This window comes from Rissa tridactyla, chromosome 1 (assembly GCF_028500815.1).
Source record: "Rissa tridactyla isolate bRisTri1 chromosome 1, bRisTri1.patW.cur.20221130, whole genome shotgun sequence".
Lineage (NCBI taxonomy): Eukaryota > Metazoa > Chordata > Aves > Charadriiformes > Laridae > Rissa > Rissa tridactyla.
Window position 1 is genome coordinate 98,140,826 of NC_071466.1, and position 14,676 is coordinate 98,155,501.

The window sequence follows — 14,676 nt, forward strand, 5'->3', positions numbered from 1 at the left end:
ACAACCCCACAAAACTACACACTCAACTCCCTCTGCATAGGCAGGGCAGCAGAAATTAAGAGGGAAAAATAGTGCTTCTGCACTATTGCTGTCACTGAATTAAAGATAAATAGTTAACAAAATGATTGGTTTTTTTTCCTCAATATGTGTATTTAAAAATAGAGAATATCTGTATTTAAATAAAATGATCCATGTTTTTTACCACACACTCGTGATGCTTGCCTTGCACTTTCCCCATGACAACTTGTATGATTTATTATGCCAAACCACTAGCCCCAGTAACAACAGACACAGACCTTTGGCAGGAAAATATGCTACATATTTTAAAGCTGTTTTATAATAAACATGCATATTTTCAGTCCAAGGTAGAGAGAAAGCCTCTAATGTTTTCCTAAATGGATAGGGTCTTGATAAGGTAAGAAAACCAAAAATCAAATTTCTGAGCCTCTCATACTAAACAGAAAATTGAAAAAACATTTTTTTTAAAAAAAACCTTCTCAAATATTCTCCAAAGAAATTGTTAAATTTTGCTGTCATGGAATTTCACCAGGATTCACTGAGTTCAACTCTAGTTTTTCGCACAACCAGTCTTTTGTACTCTAATTTGCACTGGGCTGAATTTGCAGGATCTGCTACCGCCTTTTTCTGTTTCTGAATTCAGAAAGATTCCCCTAAGCAATCTTGCCTGTTATACACATACTCTGAAATCATTTAACTTCCTATTAATTATACTAAAGATTTCAGGATTGCTTTGCATGTGCAGTATGTGAACATGTTAAATCCTCTGTACTTAATAAAATGATGAACGTTTTGTGTGTGTGTGTGCATAGGAGGAAATGAGCGGTGGCTCCTAAATTAGTAACATTTGGAGAGTAAGAAATGTGGTATGTTTGTTTCTGCTTTATGAAATCCTTAGGTTTCAACAGTCCTATCTCAGATGCATACGGTCTGTCAGTATAGTTTACCTCAGTTGACTCACCACTTTAATCAGTGAAAAGATCATCACCTGTGCCACGTGCTAAAATGTTGATAAACAATATATGTGGAAATTAGTTACTATTAATGTATAAGACATTGCTAGATTAATAAGTTCCCATTATATGGAAGAAATCTGTATAATTAAGATCACTTATCTGTAAAAAGAATGAGTGTTTGAAGTAGTCCATGATCTATATCACCCAATATCATAAGAAATGATAAACTAAACCCACACTGAAAAAAAAAACCCAAACCAAAAAAAAAGGAAAGGATACATTTCCCTACACAGGCAAGATGATGGAACTTTGGAGCTTTTGAAAATTCTTAAATGCTACACACTCAAACAAAACGTTTTACATATTCAAGTTCAATTATCCAACATTAGTATGAAGACAGACCAAGAATATTATGTGAGCAACTCAGTGAAACTTGCAGGACACAGTATCATCTTATTTACTTTGTTCTAAATGTCTGCTCCATGCCACAAACACCCAAGACCTGTGCTTTATTTCAAGTTTTGCTGGACAATTCAGGGCAAGTCATTTCATGTTTTCATGTCTCCATTTCCTCCTGGCGATAATACACTGATCTCTGTGTTAAAGGATACTGGGATGTAGTATTGAAACTATTAGGTGTTTGATTATCTCTTCCTGAGCATCATTGCTCTAGTCTCAGGACAGCACAGAAGAGAAATAACAAATGCACACTGTTGTCCAGCTTTCTGTGCCCCTGCTTAGGAAAAAAAAAGTTTTGTCAATTAAAAGGTGTTGCTCTCTGACACACCAAACACTAGGGGTGAAATTCTAGTTTTATTGAAGACGATGTGTTTTTTTCCATCATTCTTGATGGAGTTGGGTTCCATTTGTCTTTGACAGGATTCTGCATACCGCCTCAGTCCAAACTACACTTATGTATTTCAATGAAATATCAACTTGTAAGGAAAAAAAATCTCCTCTGGATGAATGTTACCCATGAGGAAGGCTACAAGCAGGAGCCCTTTCATCAAGAAAGCTGAAGGATGGCAGTCAGTCTGGCTTAAAATTTACAATGGAAGTAAAACAACCACCTAAACTGTGGGCTTCATTATGACTCTAAAATATACATCTTTGCTTTATGCCTGCGTTTCCACTGAGGTATCAGATTTTTAAAATGTTGCTCAAGAAGAACAGGCAGTTTATTGCTATTCCCTGCTTCTGTTTTTTCCCAAGCCGCAGCAATCAAACGAACAAGAAAAGTCATTTGTACAAGGTGGGGTAGATATCTGTTACCATGCATGCTGATTTTATGGTGGAGTAGAAGGAACATAGCTTTAACCGCTCACTGAAGAACACTCTTAAACTTGCATTTATTTACATAGCATCTATGGCATTTAGCTGACTGAAGAGAATTGATTAGCAAGAAGGCTGTTAAACAGCAGTCCTATAGCAGGCACAGTACTGAGGATTAGAGGTTTATTTCACTAATTGGTGCCCTCCTGTAGTCTTTATGAGTCAATTCTAAAAAATAAAGGAGTGCTCAGAACTGTGTTTAGAATAAAAGCAGAGTGATGGTTCTTGCTGCATAGAAATCCCATAGCTGAGCTCTTTCAGAAATAAGTTTAGGATTTTCCAGCCCAGTTATTCTCTGGTGAATTCCTGCTTGCAGCCCTTACCGCCCTGCTTCGGCAAACCCCAGATAGCATGGCATGCTGAAAGCCAGACCTGTAGCTGCTATGGTAGGCGTAACGTTGCCGTAATTGTCCACGATGGCTGCCTGGGATGTAGCCGCCATGCACTCCTGTGAGAGCAGAGCCCTCGCACGGCCCTGGTTCATGAGCCGGCCATCAGCAGCACCGCACACAAGGCAGGCAGTCACAGCTTCCACCCCATGGATACAGCAGCCCAGAAGCTCGTTATAACGTCATCTCTGCAGAATTACAAAGTGTGCACCTACGGGTCTGAACAACGCCATGGGAGTGTGGTTCTGAACAACGCCATGGGAGTGTGGTGGTGGCTGCGAGGTGGGAGCTGGGGAGCTGCGGGACACCCACTGAGGAGCAGGCATCTCTTGCAGAAGAACTGAAGTTGTACAGGGAGGATTAAAGAGGGGGAGAGGTTTCAGCCAGTTCCTCCTTACCTTCCAAAGGAGGTTTTATCATGGATAGGCAGAAATAAGGTTCTTATCTCTGTGTTTTTAATAGTAATCTGAAACAAGGAGATGCGCCCGCTGAACCCTGAAGAGTAGTGTTGGTACTAACATGGTGGGCAAAAGGGCTACGTGGCTCCTGGAAGGTTCCAGGGCATGGAGAGCACCACTAGAGGGCTCACAGAGTACTTAAAGGATTATTACATGTGGTATGTGAAAAATATTCTCATTTTACTTTCTGTTCCTCCATTTCTATACGCAACACATTTCAGAACTGAACCTGCTAAAGCGTGCCTTTACTTGAAAGCCAGCTTCATGGACTCTCACGGGCTCATCTCCAGGCTCATCTCTGTATGGGGACACCATCACCCTCTGGCCCCTCCTGTGTAAACAGGCCTTCCATGTAAAACACCTTTGGTCTGATCATGCTGATCGTTACCCAGTGCTCACTAACCAGAGGGAGCCGTTCAGCAAAACGATGACTGCCATCTTCCAGAGAACTGAACAAGTGCAGTGTATCAGGTATAGCGATATTGGTGTATCGCATATACCAGTGCTTCAGAAAGGAAAGAAGAAAACTACAACCTCCTTTCCCTTCCTCTTTCCCCATAGAAACCAATCAAAAAAAGCTTTAGTAAAGCTAACTGGAAAGAAGGCAGATATGACCCTAATACTTGAACCTTCCCCAATTAGGAGATTCATATAAATTCTGGGACAACAGGTTGTCAGGCATATGAAGATTTTGGTATATTGCTCATGGGGCCAGAGGTTGACCATCCCTACAATAAGATATGAAAGCTATTTCTGGCAACTGATAAATAGTGCTAACTACCCCTAAAACATGCTTCCTCTTAAGGATCAAGATTTACCTTTGTTAATGGGGGAGAATACAAAACTAGTATGACGGGTTTTCTTTTCCCCCTCTTACCACTCATTAGCCCTGAGGACCTTGTTACAACATTGGGTGTTGAGAGTAGAAATGTTCTAATATATAGCCCCAAACTAAAAAATGTGAAGGCAATAATCACAGGAGTATTTCAACGCTAACTAAAATGAATTTCCTTCTTTTTTCTACTCTTTCTTTTCCCTTTCCTCTTCGAAAGAGGCTGCCAAGGGAATTATTATGATTACTTTGCATGTTTTGCAGATGGTTGGCTGCTGCATGGGATTCTCGAGAGAGGTCAAGATCCTATAGCATCCAGCTTGGATGCTGCCCTCCACATCAGCTGGGCTATGGAAGTCCTTACTCAGCAAAGCTTTTGCTGACATGCCTAATTGAAGTGTCTGGGACAAGTGACCTCCTCAAAGCTCGGATTAAAGCACTTTCCTGAACAGGGACTTGATTCTACTCTCCTATTAAACCTGATGGAAACATTCCACTTTCCAGGAATGGAAGTTGAAGGAGACTTTTAATTTTTTCTTTATATATTTATATATATATATGTACATATGTACACAGACACATGTATACACATAAAAGCAGTAACTTTGATGTGTTCAGAAGCCATGTTCAAGGATGCTTTCAGGAGTTTCAGCAAAACCTCAAAAGTTTTCTTCTCAGGGATACTAGGGGCATGGACACTGGTTCTATCATGACAACAGTGTGAGGACAGGAAGTTTTCCTGCCTTTTGCCTTTGTTATGTGGCATGCAGACAAGCAGTTCAGAGAGCCCATAGTCACAGGCTGGTGGGAGCAAGGAGGCTGTGTGTTTATTTAATCTGAAGCCTTTTGGTAAAAAATTAATAAATCCACCTTCCTGGTGCCACTCCACAGTGAAGTGGAAGAGAAAAAGGGGCAATACTGACATAATGCTGTAACACCCACTTGTAGGGTCCCCCACTTTCCATCTATATGCCAGCAACGTGGACAGACTGTATTTAGCCCCTCTCCAGGACTGGACTGATTAACGATCAAGACAGGAATAGCAACTGCCCCAAAGGCTCTGTTTTTGGTTAGGATACTCACCTCCGCTCTTCCTTTTAAAGAATGAAGATGACACAACAAATCCAGACTTTTGGCCCCAAGGAAGGGTAGAGGATCAGTTACTGCAGGTTGTCTTGGGGCCAACTACACACGTAGCTGATAGGAAAACTGTGGACGTGGGTCAGGAGAAAGCATTGCTACTTGTACTAAGTCTTTGCTGCAGCCCGGGCAGATATGCTGGGATGGCATCAACTCCAGCTGCCCAGAGCTTGAGAAAGGGCTCCAGGGCTTTTGCCCTGAGGGGAGACAGAGACAAACAGTGCTCTGACATTTGAGGTCCACAGAAGACCAGAGCATTACTCCATTCTCCTCCACATGCATCCTGAAAGAAAACTCCTGAAAATCTGTCTTCATTACAGCAGTATCACCCTTCAGGACAGGAACATGTTTCCCTGACACATCTGTTTCACAGGGACAAATGCATGGAGGTGAACTCGTTGAATAAACAGGCTGAGATTTGCAAAGCCACCTTGAGTAAAAACTCGATTTTCACATCCTTTAGGTACTTAGAGTGTGTGCCCTCCTTATCTGAACTGTTCCCACACAGGAAGTCCCTGCAAATGTAGCATTTTACAAGTTTGGGTTTCAGATTTATTGTTTAAAACTATTTTGAAACCAATGACTTATACCACAGATACATCTGCTTGTCTGCGTCAACAAGTCATAGTTCTTATAATCTGGGGTTGTTATGAATCTCAGATTTCTAAAATGCAAATTACATATTTATGCTAGCAATTGAGGGATCCACTATAGTTTATTTCGAGGTGGGCTTTTTCATTTTAAACATTTTTCACAAAGATGCATACCACTATTTAAATATGATGAGGTTAGCATAAACCAACAAAAGCAAAAAATTGTAAGCTAAGATTGATGATACATTCCTAACTCATGCTGTTGTGCCTAATTATTGCAGGACTGCCAACCAACTCATAATAATTACATACTGCAAACAGAGCTGTGGGGGGAAAAAAAATAATTGTTTTGGGTTCATATTACTTTCACTGAACTTTACTGGCATGTTTGATTCATATCTTCTTTCTAGGTTTTGAGCTCATAGAGCCTGCAAACTCAAACACAAACCTCCTGATGGATCAGGAAGAACAAGGCTGGTTTTCCCTCCAGACTCTTGTCTAAAGCACGACTATCTTGTTCCATTTATTACCACGAAAACATGCCGTTCTTGCTTCTCGTCGTATACCACTCTTGGCCAGCCTCGTTATTTCCAGAAGAGCCACCAGCCAGTCTTGTTTCTGCCTGTAGACAGCAGATGAGAAAAGGAGGGGTCTTTGAAGAGCACGGGGAGAGAGCTGTGTTACGCACAGTGACCGCAGGTTTCTGTCGGTCTCTTTTTTGCTGTTTCCTAGAGTTCAAAAGCAGACGCTTCTTTCTATTCTCTTACTGGATATGAGTATAGTTTCAATCCCAGAGCGGCGGTATCTAGAGAGGAGTTTAATCATTTTTACTCTCTCATTTTACACTCATATGTCCTTAACCCAATTTAGATGGTCAAAGCACTCCGGGACAACTCGTTCACTCAATATGTACACGGTCCCTAGCACTACAGGGTCCTACCTCAATGGAAAACATTAAGTGCTTCTCTGATATAAATGCTAAATAATTGATCACAAATCCCTAAATCATGCAGTGCAATGTAATTTCTTCTCCTTGATTTTATTACGCTATTATTTATATCAGCATAGGGTATTGATATAAGAAACTTGTAATGAAGTCCCAGAGACACTTTGATTTAATGTGGTTACAGGGACTATCATTGCAAGTGGCAACGAATAGCTCTAATGGATTTTCTAGTACCTTGTTTTCATCATCCATAATAGACACTCATCTGCACTGGTCGGAACTGTAGGACGCCCGTGTCTTCTGCACCCAGACTTTAACAGATCTATATTTTATGGCCCTACAGTAAAAGTAATTGCAGGTTTTATAATGTCTGTGTACTGCTCCGACTGAAAGCAATCCATTTAGAGACTTCCGGAAAGTTGAGGTGTTTCAGTTACAAATGCATGAGCCGAGACAGGCTCCGGTTGTGCAAGCTGGCCGGTTACCAGACTGCTTTTAATGAGGACGCACCCCAGACATCTAACTTTCTTTTCCTTTCCCTATACCAAAATCAAAGAAATTTTGGAACACGAGGGGTTTAAGCTGCAAGGATCCTGCCCCTGAGTTTTATCAGTTCAGAGGAAGTGCAGAAACATGGAGGCCAGTCCAGAAGATGCCGACAGCTGGAACTGCCAGCGAGGGCAGAACGCCAGTACGGCCACTCACCCTCTTCCCAAATCAGACCCTCCAGCTGCAGCTCACAGTTGACAAAAATCAAGAACTGATTTTGACTCACTGTCTGACCTCAAATTAGCTTTCAAAAGCCATGCAAAAGTTCTTGACAGTCTCACCGTAGGAAAGCAGGAACTAAGGCAATCAGAGAAAACCAAAATCACTTCTTTTTTTCTTTTTTCTTTTTTTTTTTTGGTGCTGAGTGACAGAATAATTATACCGTCTACCTAAATTTCGAGGGCTCTGCCAAACATTCATACCTACACAACCCTCCATAGGGCTGCCTCCTGTCCCTGTGGTAACAGCCAGCCCTGCAGCAAGAATTTGGCCCAAGGAGCAGGAGTAGGTGATGGGGGCATAGGGCTTTTTAAAGGAACAAATGCCCTCTAAATGCCAGGTCTGCCATTTGCACCTCTCAAGACCAAGAAAAACTCAGTCCGAATGTTAACAGTGTCTTTTTACTGTATGTGATGAATGGATTAATCCTGATATTATCAGAATAATTAATCTTGCTTGACACTCCAAGCAACAAATCCAATATGCTGGATCCCACAGACATGGCAGTGCTTCATAAGATTTTGTTATCTTTTCAATGTATAATTAATAAGGAGAGTGGGGAATCCAGGAGAATCATCCAGCAGTAAAATCAACAGAAAACAGAAAGTCAAGGTATCTGGAGTTGAGTCTCAGCTATTTCAACGACAGTATCAATTGAAAGGAAAGTCCCCAACTGGGAGATGAACAAGATCCAGTTGCAGCTGGCAACAATACAGATGCCACATGCTAAATTATCTGAAACCATTTTTGTCATAACATGAATTATATGCTCTTAGTGATGAGTCTAATTTTAAACTGTTGTTGTTTTCACAGTATAGTCCTTGACTGGACTGCTCCAGATGTGTGAACTGGAGAGAAAAGGATAGTCAGCCTAGATCCTTGGCATTGTCAGGCTCCCGAAAACAGCCGTTCAGCATAAAAACCTGTGCATGGCTAAGTAGGAAAAAAAGTATGCTCAAGTCTCATGGGCAGGCAGTTAGAGAATCCCTGTACTAATCATGTCATTTCTTATTTTCAGAATAGCACCCCAAAATTACAGACTTTCCTTGACCCAAACAATGAATATTCTTCCTCTAACTCTAGAAAACCATGTGAACCAAACAGTTATTTCCAAACACTGTATTTCTTGGCATAAAAATAATTACCTCCCCTCCCAACACACAGACATTATCTTCTTACGTCCTTTTTCCCCAGGTTAAATGCTCACTCTGAGGCTGCACAGCTGACCATACAAAATTTGTTGCATGCTTGGTTCAGCTCGCTACTTGGAAAATAAGCAGTAATGTTCTACGTGGAGCTCCTACGTGGACCAGTGGGGGCTGCCTTTCTGCTGCAACCTTCACTTGTCCTGGAAACCACCGACCTGCTGTGGCTCAGAAGCTGTCCTCAGCAGGGCAGGCACCAGCTCAAACGTTGTTGAGTGAGAGCAAAACTTTTATTCCTGTTTTCAAGAAAGAACTGTGGCACTTCAGGAAGAGCTGCTAAATTACATTGTCATTTTGCAACATCCACAGCTGAATGTACCATAGAGCGGTTCTGTGTCGCTTCAAATTGCTCATGAGGAGCTGGTGTACTGGTACATAGACCTGATATGGGACTTCGGGGGATTAACGCCTACATATCACTGAATCAATTCCCAAACAAATGTGAACTCATCCTGATGAGGAGGAATATTCTGTTTCTACAGCTTTTGCAGCTGGAACACAGAGGAAACAAACAAAAATACAACTCCAGAAAGTAAGCAGACAATATGTGTGCTTGTGAGCACCAGGTTAAACCCAGTCTTCTAGCCTTGCTTCCAGGCTGTGCAGATCCCAACAGTAGAGGAGCAAGAAAGGTGTTTCGCATTTTATACGGGAGTGGGAAAGGTGCAAAAAAGAGCTTCATGCTTTTCTAAAGGACTTGCAAGGTTGGTTTGTCACCTTCTAACTCTCTATTTTATACAAAGCAGCACGATTTGTTTCCAGTGGAGCCTAACACTGTGGTAGCCATCTACCAGACACTGGAGTAGGCCAGTCCTGGCCAACTTTCCACTTGACTGGCTTGCACACACAGGCGGGTCTCTTAGCTTCCCAGGAACTACATAAGGGACTACGGCAAGAAGAATTTGGCCAGGTTGTTAATCAGAGAAAAAACAAAGGCTTTTGAGCCTTGTGTGCCCCTTGAGAAAGGTATCTCAGCTCAGCAACCTGTCAGGAAAGTGAACCAGTGGAAGCAAGCAGGTGAAGAAGAGGCTGCTGGTTATGGTGTACGCTGGTTCCCAGAGAGGGACCCAGGTGCCTGGGGTGGCTGTGGGCTTTGACCCACCACGCTGCTGCCATGTCCTGACCTTTCATCCCTCAGCTGTCAACCCCCGCCTTGCCTATGCCCCCTGAGACTAACTTAAACTGGAAAAGGACTAGTAAAAAGAGTTGACTTAGGGTTTCACACCTCCTCATGGACCCTGCTATGCTCCTCCCCATGTCTCAACTCCACCTGTATAAGCAACCCCTTTCTTGTTAATTTCTTATTGTGAACTTGTTTTATCTAAATGTCACTTCAATGCCTACTTTGCCTAGTCACACCTTTCCTGTTCACACCCAACCTTTTCAACAAGGATTTGGGGAAAGGGGAAATTCAGAAGAGGAGCAGAGTTGCTACTTTGCTTTTTCCACTATCTCCATTCCTTTTCTTTTCCTTGGCTCTAAGAAAGGACACAAAATTTCTCAGTCCCAGTGAAATATCGTCTTCTACCTCTATATTTTCTGTACTATGTGATATTTATTTGCAAAGTATGTTTCTTATATATCTCAATCTGAAGATTCAAAAATCATTATGCTTTCCTTTCTAGATCCTACATCTCCTCAATTTCCAGTGATCTCACAATGTAAATACTAATAGCTACAAAAAATAAAACTAGAGAAAGTCAGTTCCCTTAGGTCAGGTATAGCTTTCTGCAGCAGGGCAGAAATGGATCTTTTTTTAATGATTTTTTTTTTCCCTCAGTGCTGACTTGGGCATTAAAACCTTTTACCTTGCTGGTGTTTGGCAAAGGAAACCAGTGACAATAAGGACAATACAACCACGCCTGGACATATACCACATTCTTGCAGAGAGATAACCAAAGATTTCGAATATGAGTGGACTCAAAGACCATGGTAGTAAGTGGAAACCTATCAGCTGCCATTAATACTCAAACCCTTAATTATTTCCTTCCAAGCCAAGACAAAAAGAACAAATTCCACAATCTGTATAGCCGGTCATAGATCATTAGGTAAATGGCAGGATCTTGAAAAGGGTTCTCACAATCTCTGTGGCACCCAGCTGCTGATGCTCATATCAACCCATCTTCTTGACCCAACAATGTAATTTTCCCTCAGCCACCATGTCTCTGAAGATGGACCTTAAGTCTTAATTGAGATCTCATGAAAATATACAAAGCAGAATCACTGCTGCCCTTTCAAAGCTTCCCAAAAATAAAATGCATTTTGCAGCCACAAGGTCTATCAGACACCTGGCAGGGGTTAGACCCTTACATGTTATCATTAGAGATCATCATAGTTTTCCTAGAGGAAAACTTCATCAACAGCAAGACATGAAGCGAACCGCAAGATAGCGTGTACTCAGTGAACATTGGGAGACTGAAGATACTGTTCACAGGACTCTGCCTGGACCCTTGGCACATCTCCAGGGACTCCTGCACTCAGGATCCAAGGAACATTTCTAGTGCTTTCAAGATGTGCTGTTTGGAGATAGTCTTCCATGGAACTGAACCAAAGGTACTGAAGATCTTAATCTAACTGAGCTCAAGCTCTGCAGCAGAGAGCTTGGAACTTTCTGAAACCCCAGTTTTAATGGTGTCTTTTTGGGTGGCCATGTGCTTTGCCATGGGAGCAGGGCTGGATTCTGGGAGTCCTCTCTGGAGCAGTGGACATGTTGGCGGAGCCAGCTGGTCTGAGGCTCAGCACACTCTCAGTCCCACCATGAAGCCTTCTGCAGAAGTGTGCTATAAGAGAAGGACAGGATTGAGAACACAACCACCAGCCACAGAAACAGACCTGTTCTTCAGCAGCAAGGATCATGAGATGCAAGTCCAGGTTTGCTAGTACCCAATTTTAATCATTCTGCAATCACTTTTTCAATGGGTACACAACTTCAAAACTTTTGTTCCTGTCTGACTTATAAAAACGGCGCAAATTTTATGTTGTTGGTTTTGTTTGTTTTTTTTTTTTTTAAGGAGCTTTTTGTAAACTAGAAATCATGTGTTTTCAGCTGTGGCAGTTGCAGACTAATCCAACCGCCGATGGCTACAATATTACCTTCTTTTTCTGCACTCATTTTGTTGTCTCTAGCTGGTACTTCTCGTTGTATTGTTCAATTTGTAACAGGACTACCCTTCAACTTATTTGCATACAGGGCTAGTCACAATAGGGCCCTGTTTCATAATTGTGTTGAGGTAATGCCCAAGGCTCTCAGCAAGAAATAATAATAAATGACATGACACAACTGTGCTGAGTCACACCTTTTTAAAGCCCAGCTCTTTTTGAGGGACACAAGAGCATAGACAAAAACAGCCACAGGCGGCAAAGAGCCCCTTCTGAAAACGGCTCCTGGTAACTCATTCAAGTCAGTGGTCATAAAGAACAATAGCACAGCTGTTAGATAAATGGGATGCTTACAACTGCACACAGAAAACCTAAAAATTTCAGCAACAAACCCATTAGCCTTTACTACAGGAGTGGTATGGGACCTGCTGTTTCAGTAATGCTCTGCTGGGTCACATAAAACCTGTAGAGAAAGTGCAGAGAGGTCTGGCATCCATCCATTCCTCCATCTGTCTGAGGGCAGCTGGGAAACTGCCCCAATCAGTCCTCAGACTCAGGGATGCTCTAATGCTGCAGCCAGTGCCAGTATATGAGAAATGTTACATGACCAACATGTTCACAAGCCTCAGTTTGCAACAAATGCCTTATATCATCTCTCATTAACAATTAAAATAAGAGCTCTATTTTTTACAGCTGTTTCAATCAGCCCTGCTCCTAGGATATATGTTCCCAAAATAGCAAAATCACAGATCATCAGCACCACTTCTGGATCACCTCATCAGCCTATGACCTTACCCAGCACAATCCTTTTTACCAGGAATTTGAAAACTGTTTTCTACCACATTCCAGTGCCATCAATAACCCATGGCTCTATGCAAGACAGTGGAGAGCATATTCTGAATAATACACGCTGTATATTAAAAACACAGCAGTAAGGACACATCAGAACATAAAGCAAAGACATCATGAGCCTGGAACTGCTGTTTTTTCCTAGGGTTTTGTTTTGGGTAAGGTTTGTTTGTTTGTTTTTTCTTACACTAGATAGTCCTCCTAATTTGTTATGACTTAAAAAAAACCCAAACAACCTAGGAATGAAGGAATTAGATTAATTCCTTCCACTGAGTTAATTTCCATGATCTAATATTCCCCTCATGTTCCAACACAGCTCTGTTCTCTGCTGACGTCAGGGCTGAGGAAGACTCTTAGAAGGCAGTTTCGATTCAAGGGCAAGGCAGACCAGAGACTGCTTAGTTCCCCAGATGAAGTATATTCAGTTTAGTGTGCTTGTAGGCGAGCCAGAAACTGTAATGAGAACATTTAGGAAACCAAGTCCCCTTGGATATAGATGATCAATAATGTTCTCAACAAAGCTGAAAACAGTTCAGAACATGGTGTCTCACCAACTTGTACTGTAATGTTTTAGTGTAGTTACTGTGGATCTCATTTCTGGCAATATCTTGAAACAGCAATCAATACTTGCCCTTCGTACGCTTTCCCTGCCATTTATTCTGTTATCCAGCCAGTGGCAACAGCAATCATTTAAGATCAACTAAGCACTGATAAGTTGCTAATGATGAGTATCTACTGTATGGGAAACCAGGATCAAGACCCTTCCATGCCGGATACTACAGAAGAAAAGACACCCAGATACCCATCGCTATAGCATCTGAGGAAATTTTGCATAAAATGAGTAGCAACAGGAAAATCACCGGTGGACTTCCTCCCCTCTCATCCTGCAAATAAAAACTTTACCACAAGGATTGTAGACACTAAAAAGAAATGGACTATCTATCAAACGGGCTGAGCTCGTACGGAGGAAAGCAGAGAGGCAAATATTTTAACAATATGGGGATTAGGGTTTTGTGTCGGCAAGGTAAAAAAAGGTTGATTTTGTGGGACTGACTCCTGGTATGTGCTCCTGTTGTTTTTGTCTTGGTCTGTGTTTGATGTTTGCCAAAAATGTCAGTGTGTGAGATGTAAGATTTTGTTTTATGTCCATATATTACAAAGGAAGTAAAGCAAACCAATCCATCAATCCAGCGGCTGATGTTTAACCTCCTTTCTCCCTTAGACTTGCGTATGTCTGCTTCTCCTGCGCTTCCGAGAAATCGTGAACTGTCTCATCCCCAGGAAATACAACAAACCTTAAATTGCAGAAGCAAAAAGCCTTATGGAGCATTTGGGAAATGCTCTGAACAACACTGCCCATCTCCTGCGGCAAAAGATTGCAGCAGAGACAGACGCAGTACTGGTGGAAACAACTGGCAGAGGGATCTTGCGAAATACACGCGACTGTAGAACCCAATATGACTGTTTCTCTGACTGGGGGAGCTGAACACAGGAACGCACAGAAAAAAGCACTGCAATGTGCTGGATGTGCCGGCATTACTGAACACTGAGTAGTTGCAGGAACGGGGCATATGCAGCAAGAGGAAAACAAACATATCATCTGAAATAATGAAGCTAAGTTAGATACATGTTCACTGCTTTCAAGTAACTGCTAGGCATTCGTAAAAAGCAATGCCATCCTTGTGCCTAAACCCAGTCCAAGTTTGTGTTTTTCAGATCCTTCTTCACTGAGACCTCAAAAGAACTTCAAAATGAAAACATCTGCATGGTGGAAGGTGGAAGATGTTGGACTGAGCAGAGCAGCTTTGCCTAGAAGCTGAGGACAAGGAAAGGACTCAGACAGACTATCACTGCTGAAATCGGAATTAGCCAGGACACAGCAATAATGATCAGCCAGCGGCTGGATTTGTATACCTTTTTAAGAGGGTAACTTATTACACTATGATTCATCTAGGTAGCAAACTTGTAAACAAACTCTAGACCTTGCCTACACTTGATTTCTTGGCCCCAGGTTTCCCACCTCAGTGGCTTGGCTCCATCAGCGGGAGCAGCACTGGCGGAGCTAACAGGGATAAGGCCCCCAGGATGGTG